Source organism: Cnephaeus nilssonii (assembly GCF_951640355.1).
Source record: "Cnephaeus nilssonii genome assembly, chromosome: 2".
Lineage (NCBI taxonomy): Eukaryota > Metazoa > Chordata > Mammalia > Chiroptera > Vespertilionidae > Cnephaeus > Cnephaeus nilssonii.
In genome coordinates this window covers 33,939,839-33,963,943 of record NC_137073.1, presented here as the reverse complement: position 1 = coordinate 33,963,943, position 24,105 = coordinate 33,939,839, and the positions used below count along the sequence as shown (strand labels likewise).

At 48.9% G+C, this 24,105-nt stretch overlaps 1 protein-coding gene across 2 annotated transcripts in view; it reads left to right on the top strand.

Annotated features, from left to right (window-relative positions):
• The window catches only part of HIP1 (huntingtin interacting protein 1), a 145,007-nt gene that overhangs the window by 66,676 nt on the left and 54,226 nt on the right, over window positions 1-24,105 (top strand). The window lies entirely within an intron of this gene.

Below are 24,105 nucleotides of genomic sequence, written 5' to 3'. Positions count from 1 at the left end.
CTGGCGGGCAGGGATGGGGCTCCCTGTTTCCCGCCGCGCTGCCGCCAGAGCTGCCCAGGAGAGCTCGCTTTACTCCGGGGAGAGCAGGGGAGGGTTGTTGAGCCGCCCACCCCCCCCTCCCAAATTGGGAAACCATCTGAGGTCGTGGGGGGGCGGGCATGGCTGCGGGAAGGGAACTCCTCTCTCCTTCCCTCTCCTCCAGAGCCCCTGCTTGCACACCTATTTGAGATTTATGGAAAGATTTTTGGACTGAGCCAGTGGGCAGGAGGGCACAGGTGTGTGGCCTGGGACAGCGGTGTGGAAGAGCTAAGGCGTTAACCATCCTAGAAGATGAGTGGGCAGAAATGGAATCTTGTCATAGATGGGGGATGTCCTAGATTTACCACTTGTGGACGCCAGCTAACTGGGCCTGAGGAACAGCAAACACCTTTGCCTCTTAAGCATCTGACTCCCTGGAGTGGGCCGATCCCCCCTTCAGGGCAACCCTCCACCCCCTGGAACACCGTGGGAGCTGAATACATTGTTTGTTGGTTGAGGATCAGTTGTCTGGGGGGTAGCAGGGTGTCATTTAAGGGACTTTGAAGGAGGGAGGTCTCTGGGACCACTTGTAGTGTGGGGCAGGTGTTTTCAGGGGTCCTGATTGGCTGCTACTCAGAATGAAGATTTAAGGGTGCACTTGAGATCACTACCACCCCCATATTGGCTGTAGACCAGGGTAACACCCCCACCGCCAACCTTACAAACTTTGAGGGCTTGTCAGGCTAGAGAGGTACTATGATGGGCTGTGCTTCAGAGGAAAGGAGCTGGGTCTGGGAGAGGGGTCTGGGTCTACCTGCACCTTAGGGATAGGAAGGTACTGGAATAGGAGTTCATCTTGTACAGAATTAGGCTAGTTTTCCAAGAGTGCCCCTTTGAAGCAAATATCTCTATGGAAAGGGCAGGTAGGTTCCTGGCCCTGCCAGGCCTTTGGGATTCCGTCTTGGGTGGGGAATAGAAGGAAGGGGAGCAAATAATAGGTTACAGTCATTTTTTCCCCATGGCTGGCGACCAGTCTCAAACTGACTGAGTGCCACCCCTGGGATTGGAGTGAGGGGCTTTGGCTCCATCTTCCTATGAGGATGCATACCTGTTCACGTTTGGACAATGCCAAGAGGCTGGACCACCATTCCCTATGTGTGAACCATGAAGCTCGCTTTCTTTGGGTGACTATTAGAACTACCCCTCAAAAAAAAACAACAAAAAAAACTCTGTGCAGCTGGGGGTGGGGAGGTGGAAAGCTGACCAGCAGCCATTTCCTAGAGGTGTCTTAGCAAGACCAAAGCGTCACCTATTCGGGCTATAGGGGGAGGCACGGAGGACCTACAGCTCTAGTCCAGTGGCTGCCAAACAGTTACCAATGCAGACCCTAATCAGAAGGCCACAGCTGCAGGGGCTGTGTAGGTCTGAGAAGGGACTGGGCTGCAGAATTCAAATGGAGGGCCAGGCCCTAGGCTGGCTCTTCAAGGCTGGGTGGTGTTGGCTCTGCTGGGAGCAGCAAGGGGCATCACCTGTTGGGAGAGCCACAGGAAGAGGAATGAGCAGAGCCATGAAGGCCTTGAAAGCCAGCCAAGGTGTTCCAACTTTGGCCTGAGGTACTGGGTAAATTCTGGAGAATTTGGGGCACAGGAAAGGCACATGTGTTGCCTCTTTTAGCTGGGGGCCCAACAAAAGTGATATTGGATGCTCGTTAATTATTGAGCAACTAGATGCCCAGCTCAGAAACGATTGTCCTCGGCTCTTTGTAAAGAGCACAGACTCTGGACTGTGCAGCGAGAAGAACCTTACCCACCCCGGGGAATTGGTACCTGCTTCCCATTCCTGCAGTAGGCCCAGGTTACTATTCGTTCTGACCATTAAAGCCCATCTCCTATTTGAAGTCCTCACTCTGGGGGCCCTTGGCTCCAGGGTCGACCTCAAATCCAGCATTTTCACCGCATATTTGGCAGAGCCCAGAGTCAGCCTTGGGGGTTTCTTTAGCTTATTGCTGAATGAGAAACGTAAATTATAGTTCACCCAACTCCCTGCATGCTTTTGAGCAAGTTTCTTAACCTCTTAGCCTCACCTGTAAAGTGAGAACAGTAGTACAGGCAATACCTCATTCTATTGCGCTTCATAGATCTTGCTCTTTTTTTTTTTTTTTTTTTTTTTAATAAATTGAAGGTTTGTGGCAACCCTACACCAAGCAAGTCTATTGACACTTTTCAAACGGGCTCAGAAAATGGTTAATATTTTTTAGCAATAAAGTATTTTTAAATTAAAGTATGTACATTTTTTTAGACATAATGCTATTGCACACTTGGTAGACTACAGTATAAACATAACTTTTTTTTTTTAAACATAACTTTTATATGCACTGGGAAGCCAAAACATTTGTGCAGTTCACTTTATTGTGATTCACTTTATTGTGGTCACCTGGAACCAAATCCTCAATCTCTCCAGGGCAGGGGTCCTCAAACTTTTTAAACAGGGGGCCAGTTCACTGTCCCTCAGACCGTTGGAGGGCCAGACTATAGTTTAAAAAAAACTATGAACAAATTCCTATGCACACTGCACATACCTTATTTTGAAGTAAAAAAACAAAACGGCAAAAACACCCGCATGTGGCCCGCGGGCCATAGTTTGAGGACGCCTGCTCCAGGGTATGCCTGTACCTGCCTGGAGCATTCTCATGAAGGCTGGAAAGAACTATAAGGCATGGGACCTGGCATAGCAAGTCCTCCATACATGGTGGCTATTATCATGATGGTCTACAAAGTCTTATCTAAGATGACTCTGATCCCCGCCCCCTCACACACCCCCCCCCCCCCCTCTTATTTTCTTGATTGGCTGAGTGTAGGATGTATTTCATTTGCCTGCTCCTGGGACCAATTCTCCCATGTCTATTTTGTGAATGAAGGTACAAATGACTGGGGAGAGTGGGTTCACCAGCTGCTGTGACTGATGAATTTTTTATGACATCAGGTAGGAGAACTGGTTTAACCTGGCACCTGGGGGGGGTAAAGTGCAGGTGCCTTTTGGGGGTCGATGATGGAGTCTGTGCCTTTATTGAACACAGAGAATGCAGAGCTCTAATTTGGGGAGCAGAGTCAACACTGTCAGTCCTTACAAAAGAACGTATAGATTATATAATTTATATTTGCATAGTGCTATGCAATTTATAAAGCATTTTCACATCTGTTCATGCTTATTACAATCCTGTGAGGAAGGCAGGGCAGAAACTATAAGCCACGTTTTATAGATAAGAAAATTGAGGTTCAGCAAAGTGAAACCCCGGATTCCATAAGTGGTGGAACCAGATCTTGTACCCAGTTCTCCTGATCACCAAAATGTACGCTATGATGACAAAGTAAATAAAGGGTCCGGAAAAAGATTCAGTGACCAGATTCTAGGATGGACATAAGCTAATCTGAAAAGATGAGCTGGGTGTCGGCCTTTGGTCTCTGGGTCCCCTAGAGGATAAGATCTAGGGGGAAAGGATTAGCACCTGTCTCCAGGTGGACCATGGATCTCCTCAATCACCTACGGCTCTTTTTAAAACTTGGGGTTTCTTCGTGAATCTCTGCTGCCCCTCAAATCTGAGTCACCTGAACCCTCGGATCCTCTAGCTCACAGCGGGAAGGTGGGAAGAGTGGAGAAAAGGTGTTTCAGATGTTCTGAGTAAATGATAACGATGGTGGCCAGGAAAAAGATTCAGGTCAGTCTGCTGTGGCTGCTGGTGCGCATGTGTATTTATTTGCTGGGTTGAGTTGGGACGTGGGAGAAGGAAATACCAAGCTGGGGAGATCCCAGTGTAGAATGATGCCGTAGACTCTCCTCACAGTCCACATTGGCTAATAGCTGTGGCAAGGAGGTTGTCCTCCCACTTAGGGTCTGGACATGGATGGCATGAGTGAAACCAGAGCACGGTTTTCAGCTCTGGGTTACGGAATCAGTCTAGTGTGTTGTAGCCAGCATTTGAAAGAGCGAAATAGATCAGAAAACATCCAATTCCTGAAACTGATTTTGGTTGTATATTCACATAGACACAGGTAAGGACTGGCCAAATAAAATGTGGTTATAGTCAAAAAAAGGTTTGGGGTCTCTGACCTAGACCATTCCCAGAAGAGGGCAAGGAGGATGTCTGCCTCCTGAGAAGACTGGAGGCCGATTGCTCTCTGACTCACTGAGGGCTGTCGGGAGGAAGAGACTGTGCATCTACCCACGTGGCTCTGGGAAGTGCGATTTGTTTTCTGGATGTGGCAGATTTTGGCTGGCCAGGACTTACCCACAGTAGGGCCATCCTATGGGAAAACCAACTCCTTTGCCTTTATTGAGAGAGAGAGAGAGAGAGAGTCTGGTCACTGGTGCTGCTCAGGCACTTGGAGGAGCATGGCCGCTGACTCCTTGCCAACCTGGAGACTGGCTCAGCGCTCAGGCTTTGGGAACATCCTCAGAGACTGTGGGTTCGTGGCTGAGGTCTAGTATGGCCGGCCTCATGTGAAGGGCAGCTCATTTGAACACTGGGGAGCGGTTCCAGAGAAGCGAGTTGACGTATCCTGGCTTTTTACATCACCCACCACAGTTTCTAAAACTCAGAGCATCACGATGAGCCGCCTTCTCCATCTAGCCCCTAGGGTCAGAAATTACAGATGACGTGGGCCTCAGCCAAGTGCCAGTGGGGAAGGAAATCTGTAAGTTGCCTCCTTTAAAAATGCTTAGAAAGGTTTTGATTTACCATATAACTGCTATCACTTATTGTCACTGACCACTATGATTTTATCCAAGTGATTATAACTAAGATGAGGTTCAGTTCAATCCAGCACATTGAATATCCGCTTTATGCCCAGGTGTGGTGTTAGGGATCTAGAGCTGCGGATGGCCGAGTTATCCGTGGAAAGACATAGAGTCAAGAGTGGGAGACGGAGGTTTCCTCGAGGTGCATTGAGTGAGATGACACATAGACATTTGTAATTGACAGAACACTCTCACCTGGATTATTTTCCCCTTCAAAACAGCCTTGAGAAGCAAGAATTAGTGCCCTCAGAGGCCAGTCCAAGTCATCCTGCTAGTCCGGGACTAAGTTCAGAGACAAAGGTAGGTGTTAGGACATTCCAGCACACAGACGACCCTTCCTTCCTGCTGACTTCCCCCTAAGCTTCTCCGCCCCTCCCCAACACACACACACACACACACACACACACACACACACACACACACACGGCTGGGTGATTTTCTTGAAGAGCTCATCCAGGGGCTGTTTCCGTTCCACCTTTGTCTCCTTTCTTGCCTGAGAGGTCCCAGTCCAAAGCCAGACAGTCATGTGGTCTGGCAGCTGTCCCTGAGCCAGAGAATTCCAGCATTTGTCATGCTGTCTGGGGCCCAAAGAAGTGAAGATATAGATCTTTTAAGAAAAAAGAGATTCCTGTCTCCTTTAGGTTCCCTGCTGTCCAATTGTGTCTTTGATCTGGAGGTGGTTCCAGTGGATGGGACTAAAGGGGAGGAGACTATTTGTACATGTGAGTGGGAGCCACCTGGAGTCCACAGCATCATCCCTGCCACATGGAGGATCAGGGAGCATCTTCTGTGTCCAGAGACCACTAGATGCTGACCAGGGGCTTTCGAGTCACCTAGCCAGAGGCTAAATCCTGATGCCACCACTTGCCGCTCTAGGACTGTGGACAAGTTAGTTGACCTCACTATCTCCAGCTTCCTCATTTCTCAGAGGGATTGGTGTCTACAGACATGGGAGGGGTTGAGATGGCCTGTTTAAAGTTCTTGGCACATGGGAGGGACTTACTAAGCCACTGCTACAATTAGTAATATTTTTGCTCATTCATTTAGGCAACAAATAAAATTTTAACCCTTTGCACTCACTTGCTTTTCTCGATTCCTTTATTCTACTGCTAACCGTGTCGAGTCACACTCGACATCCGAGTGCAAAGGGCTAAAACTTCAGATAATGAGGTAGAATGTTCCTTCTTTCAGAATGACCCGTCTGCTGGGTGAACTCGGTCGGGTAGGGCAATCAGACAAGTTATAAGTAATTACAGTACCTGTGGTAAAATGCACAGAGTACATCTGAGGGGTGTGCTAGTGTGGGAAAGGGTGAGATTAATGACCTGGCACTAGAGAAAGGGCCTCGCTGAGAAAGCTGGAGAATGGGGAGAGGAGTTCCCCCAGGGGGTAAGGAAAGGAAGGGCATTCCAGGCAGAGGGAATCACACATGCAAAAGCACACGGTCATGAGTCCACCAGTGTGTTCAGGAACTACCTGTGGTTTATGCTAGGTGAGTAGGTGCAGTCCCTGTCTCCGAGGGACTAGCAGAGTAGCCAGGATAAGGGATCCTAATCTTTTTATGCCTCCGTACTTCCTGAAGAGGTGTTTAAGCTGTGTTTTGATGAAGAGGAGCAGTGATTTTATTGATGAAAACACCTGACACACAGTAGGTGCTCAATGAATGGGTGAAGTGATGAAAGACAACATTCCAGTAGAGTGTGCTGTGTGCAGGCAGATGCATGTTGAGTAGGTTTGTTAGGAGCAGGGCCAGAGGAATGAGAGGAGAGATGAGTGGGAGCAGGGTGTGAGGCCCAAGTTAAAAATAATCAGCAGGTGTCCAGTAGAACCAGTAAACGAGGCCACCCCCACTGGACAGTCAGGCTTGGCTGTACTATTCTGGCCAACAGGCTTGCACCTCCTTCTGGTCCCAGAATAAGTGTGGGAGCTGCAAACCGTGGGTTGGGGCAAAGTTTTGTTTGTTTTTTTGAAATTAACATTTTTTAAAACTTTCTACTGTGACCTCTCTTGGGTGCATTCAGTTCAGCCTCATTTTCTGGGACCTGAAATAGCCTCTTTCTGGAGTTCTCTCAGGCTGGATTCTTTGGAAAGGAGTCTTACCAAATCATTGCCTCCCAAGCCCCACCAGCTCAGAGGTCAGAATCAGCAATCTTGACCAGGGTTCTGGAGATCATGCTTTTTGTCTATACATATGTTGAGATTATCCCCCGAGTCAGCAAACACTGAGGCCCTATGCCAGGCACTGAGAATATCAAAGGAAATGGTGTCATTTGAAGACTCCCACCTTCAGGGAGGTGGAAGAAGTAATATAGTGTGGTAAGTGCCATATTAGAGATTTAAGGAAAGTCCTATAGAAACTCAGGTAGGAATAATTAATTCTGCCAAATGGTAAGGAGGTGGGTTGGTGACATTGCAGGCCATTCATTCATTCATTTATTCAGAAAATATTAATGGAGTACCCTTCATGCACCAGGTGCTGTTTAAAGCACTTAGGTGAACCAGACAAAGTTCCTTGCTTTATGGAGCTGCCCGTGTGTGTGTGTGTGTGTGTGTGTGTGTGTGTGTGTGTGTGTGTGTGTGTAAGGAGGGAAGAGGAGAATGGGCGGCTACATAATAACAATAAATGTAAATGAGTAAATTGTGTAGGATGTTGGAAAGTGGTGAAAAGGGAATGGAGTATGCAGAATTGCCCTAAGGATACTTGGATAAGAATTATTAAAGTGCCCTGGACAGGTAGCTCAGTTGGTTGGAGTGTCCTCCCATACACCACGAGGTGGTGGGTTCAGTTTCTGGTCAGGGCACATACCTAGGTTGTGGGTTCAATCCCCAGTCAGGGCATGTGCAGGAAGCAACCGATCCATGTTTTCTCTCTCTCCCCTCTTCTCTCTCCCTCTCTCCCTCCCTCCCTCCTAAGATTTAAAAAAAAAAAAAAAAAGAATTGTTAAGGGGATAGGCCCGTCCTTCCTAGCTGGTATCCTTGACCACCAGTGGACCCTGGGACCTCCATTCCTAGTCTATTACTGGCTTCTGGTCTGGCTGAAACTGCCCTGGCTCATTGCTGAGAGTTGTCTGAATCTGGACCTCAGGAAACCTGCCTTGTGCTCCAACTGCCCTATGCTATCTTTCTGCAGTGCATTCAACTTTGAGTGTAATGCAAGCTTATCAATTCTTCTCAGATTTCATAGAAGTTGGAGGGAAGATGCTGCCTCTTATTTCCAATGACTCTCCATTAAAGGAGCTGAGTGCCAACTGAGCAGTTCTCTGGGCATGGTCCTGGGGGGACTTGGTGTCATCAATACCTTAGGAGGCCCTCTCAGCCATGCCCAGGTCACCTCAGCTAGAATGAGGGTGGGACAACAGAACACTTTTGTTCATGGAGTATGCAGAATGAGGTTTAATTCAATTATCAGAAAAGTGTGATTCCTCCTCTCATGTTCCAGGTGAAGAAACAGGCTCAGAGAGGTCAACAGCTGGCAGAACTCAGCACTTTAAACGCTGGGCTCTTCTTATGGCAGCTTTTGGCAACACTTTGGGCTTCTCAGCTCCTGCGGGGAGACAGCCATGAGTGCTCTGGCCTCTGATGCTGTAGCTCAGGAAGACTGGGGCTCCTGCACTTCGGTTATAACTAAATATCTCGTAGCTGTGGTGATTGGCAGCTGTGATGAGGAAACAGGTAATCCTGTGCTATTTTTCAGAAACTATGAAAAAGTGTAAAGAAATAAAGATCAGGCATATTCTCACCATCCCAAACTACCGCTAACAATTTGGTATAGATCCTTATGGACTTTTCTGCTGGGTTGAACGGCAGGTGCTGTTTTTATAAGTCAAAAATGAACACATTCTCATTTGATTCAACCAAATACAAGCATACATATGTAGACAAATACACACATATTTAAACAAAATATAGCCAATCCAAATTACAGTTTATAGATGTTTATTTTAGCTTATACTGTGCCGTAGATCTAGAAACAGTGGTGAAGGGCCTGCATTCTGGGGTTCAAATTCTATCTTCATTTACCTGGACAAGTTACTGAAGCTCCCACTGTGGGTTTTCTCCCTTGTATAGTGGGGGAGTCACAATACCCTCTACATAGGATTGTTGTGGGGGTACAGGAGTTAGTATGTATGTCAAGTGCATAGACCCATGCCTAACCCATGGCCAGCATTCAGTAACTGTTAAGCAATTAACTACCATATATCCAAGTGAGTTGAAATGTATCATTTCATTGCAATCACACCCTACCAATAGACTTTTAGCTGTATCCATTTTCTTTTTTTAAAATATGTTTTTATTGAATTTTTTTAGAGAGAGAGAAAGGGAGTGTGATAGAGAGATGGAAGCATCGAGGAGAGAGAAGCAACAATCTGCAGGCCTTCCATGGGGGATCAAGCCCACAACCCGGTCATGTGCCCAACCAGGAATCAAACCGGGGACCTCTTGGTTCCTGGGTCAACGCTCAACCACCGAGCCACACCAGCCAGGCTGTATCCATTTTCCACTGTTGAAGTGATGTCCTTGTATACACATCTAAGAGCATCTATCCATTCACTGCTTTACACTTTAAGGTTATGGCTTTTAAGAATTTTTCTTAATGTCCCCTGGTCGAGTAGCTCGGTTAGTTAGAGTGTTGTCCTGATACGCCAAGTTTGTGGGTTCTATCCCCAGACAGGGCACATACCAATGAATGCATAAATAAGTGGAACAACAAATCAATGTCTCTCTCTCTCTCTCTCAAATCAATCAAATTTTAAAAAAGGATTCTTTTTATTGGTGTGTTTTGAGCGCCGTGGTGCATGATGCAAGGGAAGGTTGCTTGGATGGTTCTCTCTTCTGTTGCTCTATAACTCTGTAAACTGGGCTCTCTGATTCCTGCCTCCTTTTTGCCTTTTCACACTCCAGCAACACGAACAGCTGGCCACTTCCCACATTGTGCTCCGGCCCCACTTCTGTTCCCTGGTGAGGCCCCTCCATGCCCCTTCTCCAAGCTAGCTCATCGGGTTGGATGCCTTTCCTCCAGGGAAGGGCAGCCGTACACGACCCTTCAGCCTTGGTTAGATACCTGTGCCCAGGCTCCCTGCACCCCGTACCCACCAGTGTCTCTCCTCTAACTGTCAGTGTTCACAGTGTCACCATCTTTCCCCCATCTAGACTGTCCTCCTTAAAACCAGGACTTAGGTCTTACTTCCCTGTGAGTTGACTTGGCAATGCACTTGACACATACTATACTCAGTATATGTTTGGTGGGTGAATTTAGTGAATGAATAAAATCATGACTGACTAATTAATGGCAGGACTTACATAAATGGAGATGGATTGAGGAGGGCGATTAATCTGGGTTATAGGGGTGGAATGAAGCCAAGGTGTGGGTGAACCCTTGGACATGTCTGATGTGACTGGAGCTGTGCTTTAGACACAGAGGGCTGGCCATGTGTGGCCAACAGGAGCTGGTAGCTCAGGGACAAGGGAAATATCAGGCCTGGACGATCAGGGGGGTTCATTCTGCCTGGGGCACTTTGGGTGACTCTGTCCACACCCCTACCCTTCTCCTGAATCTCAGGGCTCGTCTGCCAAGGAAGGGCTCTCCTTCGCCCCTCGAGAAACGGAAGTGCGAGTTCCTGGCTGCTCTGCTCTCTGAGGAAGTTCATCACAGCCATGCAGCTGATGATGAAATCCACCTCTGGAATTAGCAACCACCCTCTCTCCACTGTAGAAAACTGTTTAGCACATCCTTCTTCGCTTGTTATTACTTCCTGTGCCTGGAGCTGGAAGTATCCATCAGAGCTCCTGCCTGCCAGCTGGGGCATTCCTTGGCCTCCTGAGTGTGACCAGACCTTGCACCACGCATCCACTCTCTTCTCTTTGGCCCTGATCTGAGATCAGTGAGGCCTGTGCTTTTGTTGTGTGTTAATAAGGACTTCACTCGCTGGACCCCCGGGCTTGATGTTGGCCTGAGTGTTCTCTCAGTGGAAGTGAGCCTGAATTACCTCAAACCTGGAAGGATAAATGGGACTGATGGGCCTGAACCTGGAGTGGGATCTTGGTTGAAATCCTGGCTCTCTGCTTACTAGCTGAGTCACCTAGCTAGCCAGGCATCCCAACTAGGTGGGCAAGTCACTTAACCCTTCCAAGTCTGTTTCCCCATCTTGTCAGCAACTCCCAGCGTTACTGTAAGGGTTAAATGAAATAATGTGTGCAAATGAATCTGGGATCTATTACAGTCCAGGAGAAGTTAATTGAATTAGAGAATGAGAGCCTGAACACAGTGAGGTGGAGACTATTCAGTCTGTTTTAGATAAGGAAATTGAGACCCAAAAGGAAGGGGGATGGCGGGGTGGGGATGGCGGTGGGGGAGGAAGTTGAGAGAAGAACTGAGAGGGAGTCTGGATATTTTGCCTTATACTTCCTCTGCTTCCCCCAGCACGCACACACACACACACACACACACACACACACACACACACCCCTATTGCCAAGCTCCTGGGCCTATCTTCCCAGAGGAAGCACCGTCAGTTCCATCTCTCCTTCCTGAAAGGCCTCACTGAAGAAGGACACTGAAGTGACCAGGTATATCTGAGTATTGATTACGTCAAGATCCAATCAGTTTTAAAGCTGGAAAGGCAATGAGAAAAGAAGGGTTGGTGAGAGGAAAAGTGAAAGGGACGAGGAGAATTGTCCTGGAAGAGGAGGCAGAGGGCCGGTTTGATTCCTTTCTTCAGGTTGCAGTGGGATGGGCCTTCAGCGCTGCTCCCTGGCAGGCCTGTGCAGCCCCTGGTCTGTGCAGCCCACCACCGTCCTAGACGATACTTTGTGCTTCCTCCTCCCTGTCCTCACTCTCAGCCCATGACCTTTTTCCTGTGAAATGAGATGAGATGCAACCCTGAGAAAGCTCGCACGCCTGCCTGCACCTGGGTCCGTACTCGGTGACCTGTTATTCTAACAGGGTGGCTGCCTCCTGTTGTGCACTAGATCCCTCCCCCATTCCAGCAATTCTCCTTTCTGTCCCCATACATATGTACAAACAAGTTACAATTCTTCCTTGTTTTAAAATTTAAAGCAAAACGACCTGGACCTCGCCTCCTGCTTTCCCTGCCTCCTCACTGCCTTGCTGCCTCCGGGGCCCCTCCTTCCCTTTCTCTCATGAATCCCCCAGCAGGTCCTCCCTGCTTCTCTACCAGAAAGCCCTGGTAAAGGTCACCCCGATGTTCAGTCTGACGGTCAGTTTCCAGCTCTCATCCTGCTTGACCTGTTGGCAGCATTTAACGCAATCGATCACTTCCAGGTGAGATTCATTTCTTCATGTGCCATACTCGCCTGGTTTCCCCCTGCCTCATGGGCTGTTTCTTTCCTGTTTCCACTGCTCATTATTTCTCTTTCGTGGATGCTGGGTGTCCTTGGGCGGCTTCCAGATTCCCATCCGCACTTACTCCTTGGTGAACTTACCCTTCTTAAACCCCATCTCGATATCCTGATGGCTGCCATACTGCTAGGTCCAGCTCGAACCTCTTTTGAATTCCAAGCTCTTCCCTCACACACCAAATCCATATCAGCAGCCAGTCCTGTGAGCTCCACCTTCAAAATATACCGACCACATCTCGGCACCCCCACTGCGACTAGCCTGATCTACCAGCATCTCTGGCCTGAATTAATGCAGCAGCATCTTCATTGTCCTCCCTGCTTCCACGCCGGTCCCTGCAGTCTCTTCTCAGCATAGCTGCCAGAGGGACCCTCTTTAAAAAGTGAGTCAGGTTGTGTCACCCCTTTGCTCAAAATCTTCCAGTGGTTCCTGTCTCACTCATAACAAAGACTGGCCTTTACAGTGGTCCACAAGCCCTTTGTGATTCGGCCCCTCTCATCTCAGACCTCCTGGCTCCAGCCACACTTAAGTTCTAGCTGTTCCTGTACCTGCCAGGTGGACTATTCCTGGAACTCGCGTCTGCCAGCTTGCTTCCTCATCACTTTCAAATGTGTTCCTTTGTTACCTTCCCCGATGAGCCTGTATTGGGTTATACCGCCAGCTCAGTAAGCCTCAGCCCCATAGTGGGCCTTATTTGTCTTCCATAGCACCTATTGCCATCTTACCAACTATACATATAGGGTTGGGCTTTAGTTAGGTTTCAGTCCTGAGTATGCAAAACACAGTTTATTATTGTTTATTAATTATTGTATTATTTTCCATATGAACAACTTTTGCCCCACCCTGTATTTTGCTCATTTGTTTACTTTCTCTCTTCCCCTAGAATAAAAGATCCATGGTACCAGAGGCATTGTTTTTTGTTTACAGCTCTATTTCTTAGAGTAGTGTCCAGCACATGATAGGTCTTCAACAAATATATGTTGAATGAATAGTGACTATGAAAAGAACTCAAAGCAGTGTTCCCCGAGTTTAGGGAAGACCAAAACAGATCTGAGTGGCCCTTAAGAATCTATTAAGCCCTAGCTGGTTTGGCTCAGTGGATACAGCATCGGCCTGCGGACTGAAGGGTCTTGGGTTCGATTCTGGTCAAGCATCGGCCTGCGGACTGAAGGGTCCTGGGTTCGATTCTGGTCAAGGACACATGCCTAGGTTGTGGGCTCGATCCCCAGTAGGGGGCATGCAGGAGGCAGCCAATCAATGATTCTCATCATTGATGTTTCTCTCTCTCCCTTCCTCTCTGAAATATGTATTAGAGGCCCAATGCACGGAATTCGTGCAAGGAGCTTGACCCTCGCAGCCCCAGCTGCTTTGGCTGGTCCCTGGCCCTTGCAGCCCCGGCTTCGTCCAGAAGGTCATCTGGACGGTCGTTCTGCTGTTCCATCTAATTAGTATATTAGCTCTTTATTATATAGGAGATATATATATATATATATATATATATATATATATATGAATCTATTAAACATAGAAATAGGTGACAGGGAGCAGGGCTGGGTATCATTAAGAAGAAAATAGATGACCATCTATACTGGACCAGTTCTATAGTTAGCCAGGAGGAGAGCTATTTTTCCGAGCTGGTATAACAGATGTGGTTTGTATAAACCACACTTCTATAAACGGAATCCCATTTTAAATGTACTAGTGGAGGTTGCTATTTAAAGGAATCTGGTGCCAAATTCTTTTATAAAATGAGTAGCAATCTCCTAATTTGGCCTTAGTGCCAACTCATACCACTTCACCCCAAGTTTATATTTACTGATATCAAGGTTTGCTGGTTCAAGCTGAGAAAATCTCTTCGTTTTCCATTTATTTACTGTTTTATTCCCTTTCTCTCATTCGTTCCCCTCTTCATTCCTGCTTTTCCTGTAGCTGAGTTTTTTCTTAGACTCTGACATGGAGTGTTCTGTAACACGGCCAGAATTAAAGTGCAATGAGCAGTGGCTCCTTTCCAGACCAAATGAATCCAATCTGGGGGTGGGCAGAGGAATCTGTTAGGAGTGTGTGGATGCCACTGCGGTACAGGGTTAGGTGCTCACGTGATGTTCGTGCATAACCAGGTTTGAGAACCACTGGCCAAAGAGGCAACCCTGTCCTATTCACCCTTCCCACATCCGAGCCTACACTTTCAGAACTGAGGAGACTGGCCGAGCATCCCCTTGGGGCTTTTCAGGTGGCTGATGTGAATTTGACCACAGACTGATACAGAACTGGATGATTTGTCTGGGGGTTTGAGTTCCGGGCTCAGCTTCCTCTCTGAGTAACATCACCCACCCTGCTGATTTCTTAGATGAGAGCAAGATCCTGTGGCCACTACCTCATGGAGTTTGTTCAGGTGCTCTCCAGAGTGTGCCTGTGATGAACTGGGGCTTCCCAGTCCTATCACACAATCTGTTTTCCTTCAAACTGGAATGGGCCCCTCGAGAGAACACAACTGCGATGAAGGGTTCAGTGGAACGTGCTTCTTGACAGCAATAGAAGGCTGACTTGTTAGAGGTTGTTTGGCCTGAGGTCGGGTCTCATTTATGTGCCCACTCTAGATTTCCTTTTTGGTTCTCGCTAGGCCGAAAGATTGTATGTAGCATCTGCTAGTAGGGCAGGTTGGACATTTTATGAGGCTCAGAGAAATCTGCCTTTAAGACAACCAGTGTGTTGAGGTCAGGGAAGAGGTTTCGGAAACAAGTTGGTTTTGGCTCAGAGTCCATCTAAATAGTAGGATGTAGAATGTATGCCCGACTGAGAAAGGCAGGTTCCAGCCTCGGTGTGTCTGACTTCTCTGAGCCCACTTGTTTAAAGTATGCCCTGCCTCCCCCACAAGGTTTTCTCAGCATCAGGAAGACAGTACCTATGAAAGCTCTTTGGAGATTGTGAAGGGCTAAACAAAATGAGAAATGCTGTTGTCATTATTATTCAAACCTGGTATTTACACATTTGAATGAGCCCAACCCGTATTTTGGAAATGTTTACATCACAGAATTATCCGCTAGAGTCAAATAAGATATCTTCACAGAGCCACCCCCTTGCATAAAAAGGGATTCTATCTATAAACTGCATTCCATGAAAATGGGGTCACAGTTGTGTGAAGACCACCATCTGCAGCGAGAAAAGCCGCTGAAGTATTGAGAGGGGTGGCGCTGGAGCTATATTGGAGAGTTTGGAATTCACAAGGTCAGGAGCCACTAGATTTCTCTGCTGGGAGAACTCATGAGGAAAGTTATTCTTGCTGCTTTATTTGGGGTCAGTTGTGGTGACGAGAGATAAAGGGCCAGTTACATATAGTAATATGGGTGTAAGATGAGGGTATTTGCTGTACAAATAGAACAAAAAGAGATCTGAAGGATGTTCGGGAGGGAGGAGTGGCAGGCCTTGGTGTTATGTGGATATGACAAGTGCCTCCTGACTCATTCATTTGACAGACGGAGTAGGGCTTTGAGAGAGGAGTAGGGCTTTGAGAGAGGCACAGAGCCTGATAATGGGTGTTTCCTGTGCCTAGGGACCACCTGTCTTTCAGTGAGGCAGAGAAGAGACAAAACTCACCTCACAGTTAAGAATCTGGGAGGTGGAGAGTGGTGGAGGACAGGGTAGAGGGGAGGAGAGGAAGTGAAGCAATGCTGGTATTGTGGGCAAAGACAGCACAGGGTTTCACTCTTGGAGGCCAGCTGTGTATCTGATAGGCAAGGACATTTCGAAAGGCCTGCCCGAGGCCTGACTTTCTAGGCAGAGTGACTTGCCACAAAGCAACCCTAAAGAGTTCTCAGTGCAAGACCTGTGAACTTGGCATTGCAGTTCCGGTTCCTAGGGAAGCAGAACTGAGCTTTCCTCTGTGAAAAGAGAAGCAGAACTGTAGGGGAGGTCTGAAGCCATGGCCCCCTGCAGGTGGGAGAGAAGGGAGAGGGGCTGGCCTCTTCTTTTCCCTGAGACCTGGGGTCTAAGTATCCATAGGCCCTTCTGAAGGCCTCCTTGGGCCCCTGAGGGATGCCATAAAGGTTCTCATGTGGGAAGAGGCAGCCAGTATGCGGAGAAAAGGAGTGGCTGCAAGACTCACAGGAGAAACTGGGCTGCTCAAGTCAGTGGGTGACATGGGCATGGCAGTTTTGGTGGAGACAAAAGTACTGGGGTTATTGTGTTCTTTGCCTAAGGATGTGACAGGATGACCTGGCTAAGGGGACTCTTAGGCAGCTTTAATGATAACTGAGGGCAGTGAGACGGCCATGGAGATGCCAGAGAGACTAAGCTTGTTGGCTTCTGCAGGTCAGGAGGGATCACGATGGGGTCCGCCTTTCCGTAATCAGTTGCCCCCGCACCATATGATCTGATTCGGTGCCTGTAGTAAAAGTCCTGGAGAGCTTTGGGGGTATGGAGCTGGTGGGGGAAAGGGATGTATCTTCCACATAGTGGCAGAGAAAACTAGCGTGAGGGGTGCATGACAGCGTGGGAATGGGGTTGGCCCCAGAAGGCCTCTCAGAGGCTGGAAAGTGTGTGGAGGACCGGTTCAGGAAGGAGGCTGCTCACTCGGCTCCCCCACTTTGTCCCCCACAGAATAAAAAGAGCCTCAGGACTGGGAGTGAGGGGGCAGGTGGGAGAAAGGTCTTGTTGAAAAGCAGGGAGAACGCTTTTCTAGGGATTGAAGAGCATCCTGGATCATTTTCAGAGACGGAAAGATATCTGTCTCTGGCAAAAGAGACAGCCCTCTGCTCCCAATCTGGAAAGATCCTGTGCCCATCTGTACTCCTGGTCTATCTGACCCTGTCTGGGGAAGGAGAACCAGCCATGGAGCTGTGATTCTAAGTGGGGACACCAGTGGGGGGTCCTGGAGGGAAGGAGAGAGATGTGGAGCTATTCATGGCCCTAAGAGCTCCACCACTGAGCCCCAGGCCTGGGAGGGAAGAGACGTCCATTCTGTCTAGACTGTCTCCCACTCCTCTCCTCCCTTCTCTCCTACCCCTCCCCACACAGCCTTTTGCCTCCACCGTCATTCACCTGGGGCAGCTCTTGCCCACGTCACCAATGACGTCCTTGCCATATGCAGTGGATAATTCTCAGTCCTCATCTCTCCTGCTCCTTCAGCAGGATTTGACATAGTTGGCAGCTCCCTCCAAACTGAAACACTTTCTTCCTGAGAGAAGTAACCCCCACACTCTCCTCCCAACACAGGATCTATACCTTACTGATTGCAGAAGTGATTAACATTTTTTTTAATCTCAGCTTTCTTTCTCCATCTTCTCTACTGGATTATCAGACTGCAGAATGGTGCCTTGCTTTTTGCTAAACCCTTTGAAATATGTGTGAACTAGGCAGTTTGGTTAATAACCACTATCCAGAAGCCAGAGAATGGTTGATGGCTTTGGGGTGAGAGGAAAGGGGGAGATGTGATCCTAATTTCAGTAGTCCCCAGCTTATGAAGGAGAAAGTACACACAAAATACTAATAATAGAATACCATAGGCTGGGTGGCTTAAACAACAGCAATTTATTTCTCACAGTTGTGGAGGCTGAGAAGTCCAAGATCAGGGAGCTGACCAATTCAGATCCCCACTGAGGGCGGGTGCTGTTCATGACTTTTAAATGGCCACCTTCTAGAGGCGGGGGGGGGGGGGGGGGGGGGGGGGGGGAGGAAGGGAGAGAGGGAGGGGAGGGGAGAAAGCAAGCCCCTTCTGGTGTCTCTTTCTATAAGGGCCCTAATCTTGTCATGAGGGCCCCGTCCTCATTACCTCATCTAATCCTAAACCTAAGCGCCTCCCCAAAGCTCCATCTCCAAATACCATCATGTTGGGGATGGGGCTTCAACATACGAGTTGGGGGACACACAGTTCAGTCCATGACAAATACCTTTTATAAAAACATGTAAATGAGTCATAGTATTTAATTATATGGAGCCTACTAAGTATAAAAGAAATGTAAGAAAGAATAGCCAGATGTCATCAGTTGGTGTAGCTTACACTTAAATATCAGTAAGATTTTCAATTGGAAAGAGAAAGAAATGAGACTTGAGGAAAGACAGGACAGGCAGGAGGGCGGGGCAGACACGGTATCAAGTGCTGATGGGGAAGTCTGCTTGGGGAGGACTGAGCAGAGCAGGCCCTTCTTCGTTCCTGTCTGTTGTGTGCCAGGCCCAGTGTGTGAGCACGGGGCGGGGGGAACAGCAGGGACCGTGGTCCCTGCCCTCACAGAGCTCGCTGTCCAGTGGGAGACAAGCAAATGAACAAACAAGGGAATTTCAGGTTGCGTTAAGGGCCTCTACAGGAAGTAGCCAGGGTGGTTGTGAGCTGTGATGAAGAGCACTGGGCATGGGTGGAGAGATTAGAGACAGCCTAGGGGGTGGTATTTGAACAGCTTGAAGAAGGAGGAAAGAATGAGGGGAAAGACAATCAGGCCAAAGGAGCATCAGAGAGAGAAAGAATAAAACATATTTGCAGAACAAAGAGGCAGCCAGTATGGTTGGGCATAAGGAGTAGGAGGGAGAATGGGAGTTGATGGCCAGGCATGGACGGCCTCATGGGATGCAGACTTCATTCCACATGTGGTGGAGGGCTCTGAGCAGGTGGTGTGACCTCCTGAGTGGTTTATAAAGCTCATCCTGACTTCTGGGTGGAGAGCAGCTGGGGGCGGGCCAGTCCATTTGGGAGGCTGTTTCTGGGGTCCAGTGGGGACATAGTAGTGGTTTGGACTTGAGTGGAGGCAGAGAAGAGTAGAAGCAGAGGGGCTTTGGGGCGGAAAGGGCAGCTTTACTGATGGGTTGGATGGGAGCACTGAGGCAAAGGCAGCAGTCAAGGATGACTTCTAGGGAGAGTGGGAGAGGGATACTTGGGTAGGTGGGCATGCTGGCAGAAGTTAAGCTTTCAATCCATGGGCCTGGTTGAGATCACTAAGGCGTGAATATAAATAGATGGAGATCTGGGGACCAGCATCGTGGGGTAGAAAGTGAGGCAGGCAGACGGTGTTGACTAGGGTGTTGGACTGGGGACAGGGACCTGGGTTTGAATCCTGGCTCTGCCTGCTGCTGCCTGTGCTACTTTGGGCAACCTGACTCAGAGAATAGGGGTCAATCCCTGCCCTCCAGGGCCCAGGGGTGGATCAGAAGCAAATGCCCGAGTGCAGTGGCTAGTAGGAGGCAGAGGCTGTGCTGCTGCTGTTACCACTGATCCATTTACAACAACTACGCCTGCTCTGGTATTATTATTATTTCTGATCAAGAGATACTAGCGGAGTGGGAGGTGGGGGCGGGTTAAGAGATCAACCAAAGGACTTGTATGTACGCATATAAGCATAACCCATGGACACAGACAGTGGTGGGGGGGTGAGGGCATGTGCTGGGGGTAGGAATGGCTGGGGAGAGGTCAATGGGGGGGGGGGGAGGAGACATATGTAATACTTTTAAACAATAAAGAATTTTTTTTTAAAAAAAGAGAGAGAGAGATACTAGCCTCTAAGTATCACAGCCAAGACCAGAGAAGTCTCACTCAATGCGGAAGGCACCCTGGCTGTGCCTCGCTTGTTCTTTCCCGGAGACTCGTGGGACCTCGACTTGCTTCGGAACTCTCTCAGCCTCACCCAGGCTTGGGGTCCCAGCTGTGAAATTAAGTTGTCCCCACCTTTCCTGCGCTATGCCACAGCAGCCTTTTGTATTCTTTCCTGGAGTCTCACCCTCCCCTCCCTCATTGCCATTCTTGTTCCTCCCCAGACAGAGCTGAGGGCCCAAGGATCCCTTCCTACCCTCTCTCAGGATTAGGTACTTGGGAAAAAAAGATTCGTTCAACCCCATGTTGGCTGAGCTTGGCTCATGGACTCTGGAAGCCTTTGCGGGAATGCAGGCTGGGGTGGGAGAAGGAGCCTAGACTAAATTGCGGGAATTAAAGGGGACCACCTCCCTTATCTGTTCACCTCAAGCTTCCAAACCTGAGGAGGTGAGGAATGCTGTAAGGCGTCGCCGGTGTGCAGCGCTCAGCCCCGTGGGGGCAGTCATCACCATGGCCGGGCGATGGCGGTGGCCGCTATGCCTTTGCTGAGAAAAGCCTCCTTTCCCCCTGCTCTCTTCACTTCTCTCTGTCTCCCTTCTACCTAACTTTCTTCTTTCCCCTCTGCCCTTTCTGGAGTCAGATACTCCTTTGCTTGGTCTGGGCCATGGGCCTTTCCGTCCCTTGCTTTAAGACCTGCCACCCCCACCTGGGCACCTCATTTATGCCTGCCCCTGGCATGAACCTTTGCCCATGGGACCTTTGCGAGCCAGCTCGGCCTTGGCAGCCCAAGTGCTGGGCCCCTGCCAGGAGCTGTGTGTGTGACCTGACAGTGCCCAGCTGGACCCCACAGGCCAGGCCCAGGCTCTGCTCCCCAAAGAAGCAAGGCCCACGGGTTTTCCATTAGCTGCAGCCTGGCAGAGGGTGCGGGGGGCGGGGGGGGGGGGGGGGGCTGGGAGAAAGCCACCCTTCCTGTGGTGCCTGCTGATAATTGGCTCTCCGGAACCAACTCGGAACACAGGGCCAGCTGGGTCAGGAAGTGGTGCACAATGCTGCTCTTTCAGGGGGCGCTCTGCACGGCCTCAGGGCCCTGTGACCCCAGGGACATCTGGAAAACAGTCTGTTCTCAGAGGATGTTCCCTAACCTAGACCGGAGGTGAGAGACTGAGCCCTGAACTTCCCACCCTCTGCCCTGGCAGGGCCCCCAGCCGGTGCCCAGTTCAGAACCCAATTATTTCTTTCAGAGCGAGACTGGGGAGGGGAGGAAAAGGAAGCAGATTTTCTCAAGAGACCATGAATCACATACCTGGTAGTCTATAGAGGGGGAGCAAGTCGTCCTTAATGATTTATTAAGACTGTTGGCCCTGCCTTAGCAACTGTGGGCCCTTGAGGGATCTTTGCCCTGGGGATTTTAATCTGGGTGGGGAGGTAAGACAATATAACATACTAAGTGTGAAACTCATGAAGAGAAATAGGAATTCAAAAAAAAAAAAAAGAAAGAAACAGAGAAGTTATTGGTCAGAGTGGCCTGGTAAGTCCGAAGGAAGGTAAAATGTGGTCTGTGCTGGGAAGACTGGGAAGGATTTGGGATGAAGAAGGAAGTGGAGAAGTGTGTCACACAGGGTGGAATGCCAGGCACCAAGTATAACGTCCGTATAAGGAACTTGCCATAGCCGAGAACTTCGGCCCTGGAAACGTCCCTGTATCTGACATTCCGAGGGCCCCGGCAGGCCCACAGCTTGCTTTTACCAGCCCAGGATGCTGAGGCTCAGCCCTGCCTCTGAGCCCAGAAAGCCTTGCCATAGAAACCTTGGGCAGTGGGCCCACGGTCTCGGGCTGGACTGCCTCTCAGGAGCTCTGCTGGGGAAGGATTGGTTGGAGGACTTCAGGCACGTTGGCTGCCGTACGTGGGTGCTCCTGTGAGCCTGCCAGAGCTGCAAGAGAAAGGTCTGGGGCAGTCCTGACAAGGGCAGGCAACACTTGCAGGTGTCTTATAGTTGTTGGTTTGGGAAGAAACGCTGTTCCATAGCCCAGTGCTAGGCTAGGCTTTTGTCAGTGTGCTAACCTCGTGCTGGGGACTGTGACTCTGAATGTCCACCTGGAAGTTGTTCCACACTTTCTTTCATCAGGGCACTAAGCAGCAACTCCTGAAACTCAGGAGGATGAAGGGGCATTTGTATTAGGGCCCTTCCCTGCTCAAGAGCCTTCTGTGGCTCCCTAGTATCCATCAGGTCACAATTTCCTATCCTGATATCCAAAGCCCTCCATCATCTGAGGGCCTTTACAGAGTCTAAATATTGGAAGGGACCCAGAAGTCTAATCTAGCCAGAGCCAATCAGTCTTTTTTGCAATAACCCTGAGGAGAGGTTGCCTCGCTTCTGCCTATATGTGTCTAATAATGGGGAAGTCTGTCTGTCATGAGATGCCTTTAAGTTTATCCAGAAATGGCCTGCCTGTAGTTGTACCCATTGGTCTAGGATTGATCCTCTGGGGTTATTCCTCTCCCACATGACCACCCTTAAGAATACTGATATTCCTCTAAGTTTTCTTCAGGTCCCACATCCATCCCAGTTCAGGTCACTCTTTTTTAGAGGTGGTTTAGTTTGTCAATGCCCCTCTGTGAAGCCTAAAACTGCCTAGTATTTTTAACTTTTACATGTGAATTGCTCTGCATAGTGAATTGGACACGCCCCCTCATTCTGAACCCTATATATTCCTTTTCATGCATCAGTCTCTGACTTGCATTGAGACCAGCCATACCAAAATGTTGCTTCTGTCAAGTTGGTAGCCAAATAAAACACCGAAATTGTTTTCACAATTGCTGCTTTGAGGCATTTCTCCCCTGTGCCAGTGAGTTTAGATCTAACTATAGGAAATTTCCTTTATACCTACTGGATTGCATCTTGTGAGGTTTAACCATTTTTCCAATGTATGGAAATCATTTGGATTCTGATTCTGTTTCTGTGGTATGGAGGACCGTGTCTAGTGTGGGGATCCTGACCCAGTGCCTGAGCCATTGGCCACACTGCAGGTCTGAGTCCCAGCTCCACACTGGCTGGGGGAGTGGCCGTGGGCAATTTGCTTCACCTCTCTAAGCCTGGGTTTCTTTTTCTGTAAGATGCAGCTAACTAGTAGTAATGCTCGCCTGCTTATAGAATGCAGGTATGACTTTAATGAGATAATTCATACAAAATGCTCATTAGCACAGGGCCTGGTAGTAAGCATGCATTCGCTGCATAATCTTGATGGTTATAACCACTGCTACTGGCTAGTTCACTTCCTCATTCTTTTTAAAATGGCCATGTCTCACCCCAAATCCTCCTGGCCTCATTGTCTCCTCAGCCTGAGATACCTGCTTCTATTCTCCCCCTTGTGTAGTTTCAAAACCTCTGCAGCATCTTGGATGCTTCCCCTGCTGTGTCCCTATAAATGGGAGCTCCTACTGGCCAATCCTATTGAAATACATTTTATAGTACACTTAGTATACGATTGTTAACATTTTCACTTCTATCATGTTGGTTGAGGCCTTTATTCTTTCACTTCTGTCTGCTATTAAGAACTTCCTCCTTCAGCTCTACCTCCAGGCTCCGCCCTCCTCTCCTCCAGCTCTCACTGCTGCTGGCCAGTCTTCCTCCAGCTGCTCTGCCTTCCCCTGCCCACTCAGAAGCACACTGGCCTTCACATTCAGCAGCACCTCTCTTTCTGGCGCCATCCCTCTTCTTCCCTTGCACAGATGCCGCCCTCCAGCTACACCTGCCTGCCTGCTCCAGGCCTTTCCACTCTGCACTTTTCCTTGTGCTCTCTGCCGGGAGGGCCTGTCCCCCTCTTCCCTGACCTCCATGGTTCAGGATGGGCTTGCAGATCTAGTTGACCACACGGTTAGAAGTGAATAGTATGACCTTGGGCAAGTCACTGAGCCTTTCTGTGCAGCAGTCATAAGGGCTCCTGAGTTCGCAATGCAGTGAAAATAAAAGAAGTAGATAAATTGCAGGGGATGGCACCTGGGAAAAGTTACCCCTCTCTTCCTCTAAGAAGTCTTTCTTGAGCAGCATCGCCATTTCAAGGCATTTCTCTCTCCTTAAACATTTAGAGCACAGAACAGTTCCAATCCAATTTTCAGATACACACACACACACACACACACACACAGAGTCTATAGATATAAACTCATGGTATTTTATGTTGCTTAAAGGAATTTTGAGGACTTTTTTTTTTTTTAAGCAAGGCTTATAATGACCACAAGCTTGGACACTTGATCAATATCTATACTAATAAAAGGGTAACATGCAAATTGGTCAGGATGCCCTCACTGTAATGACCGAACAGCAGGCTGTGTGGGGCGACCAGGCTGGCAGGGGGGTTAGTGAGGGACGATCAAATGACTGAATAGCAGGCTGTGTGGGGCGACCAGGCTGGCAGGGGGGC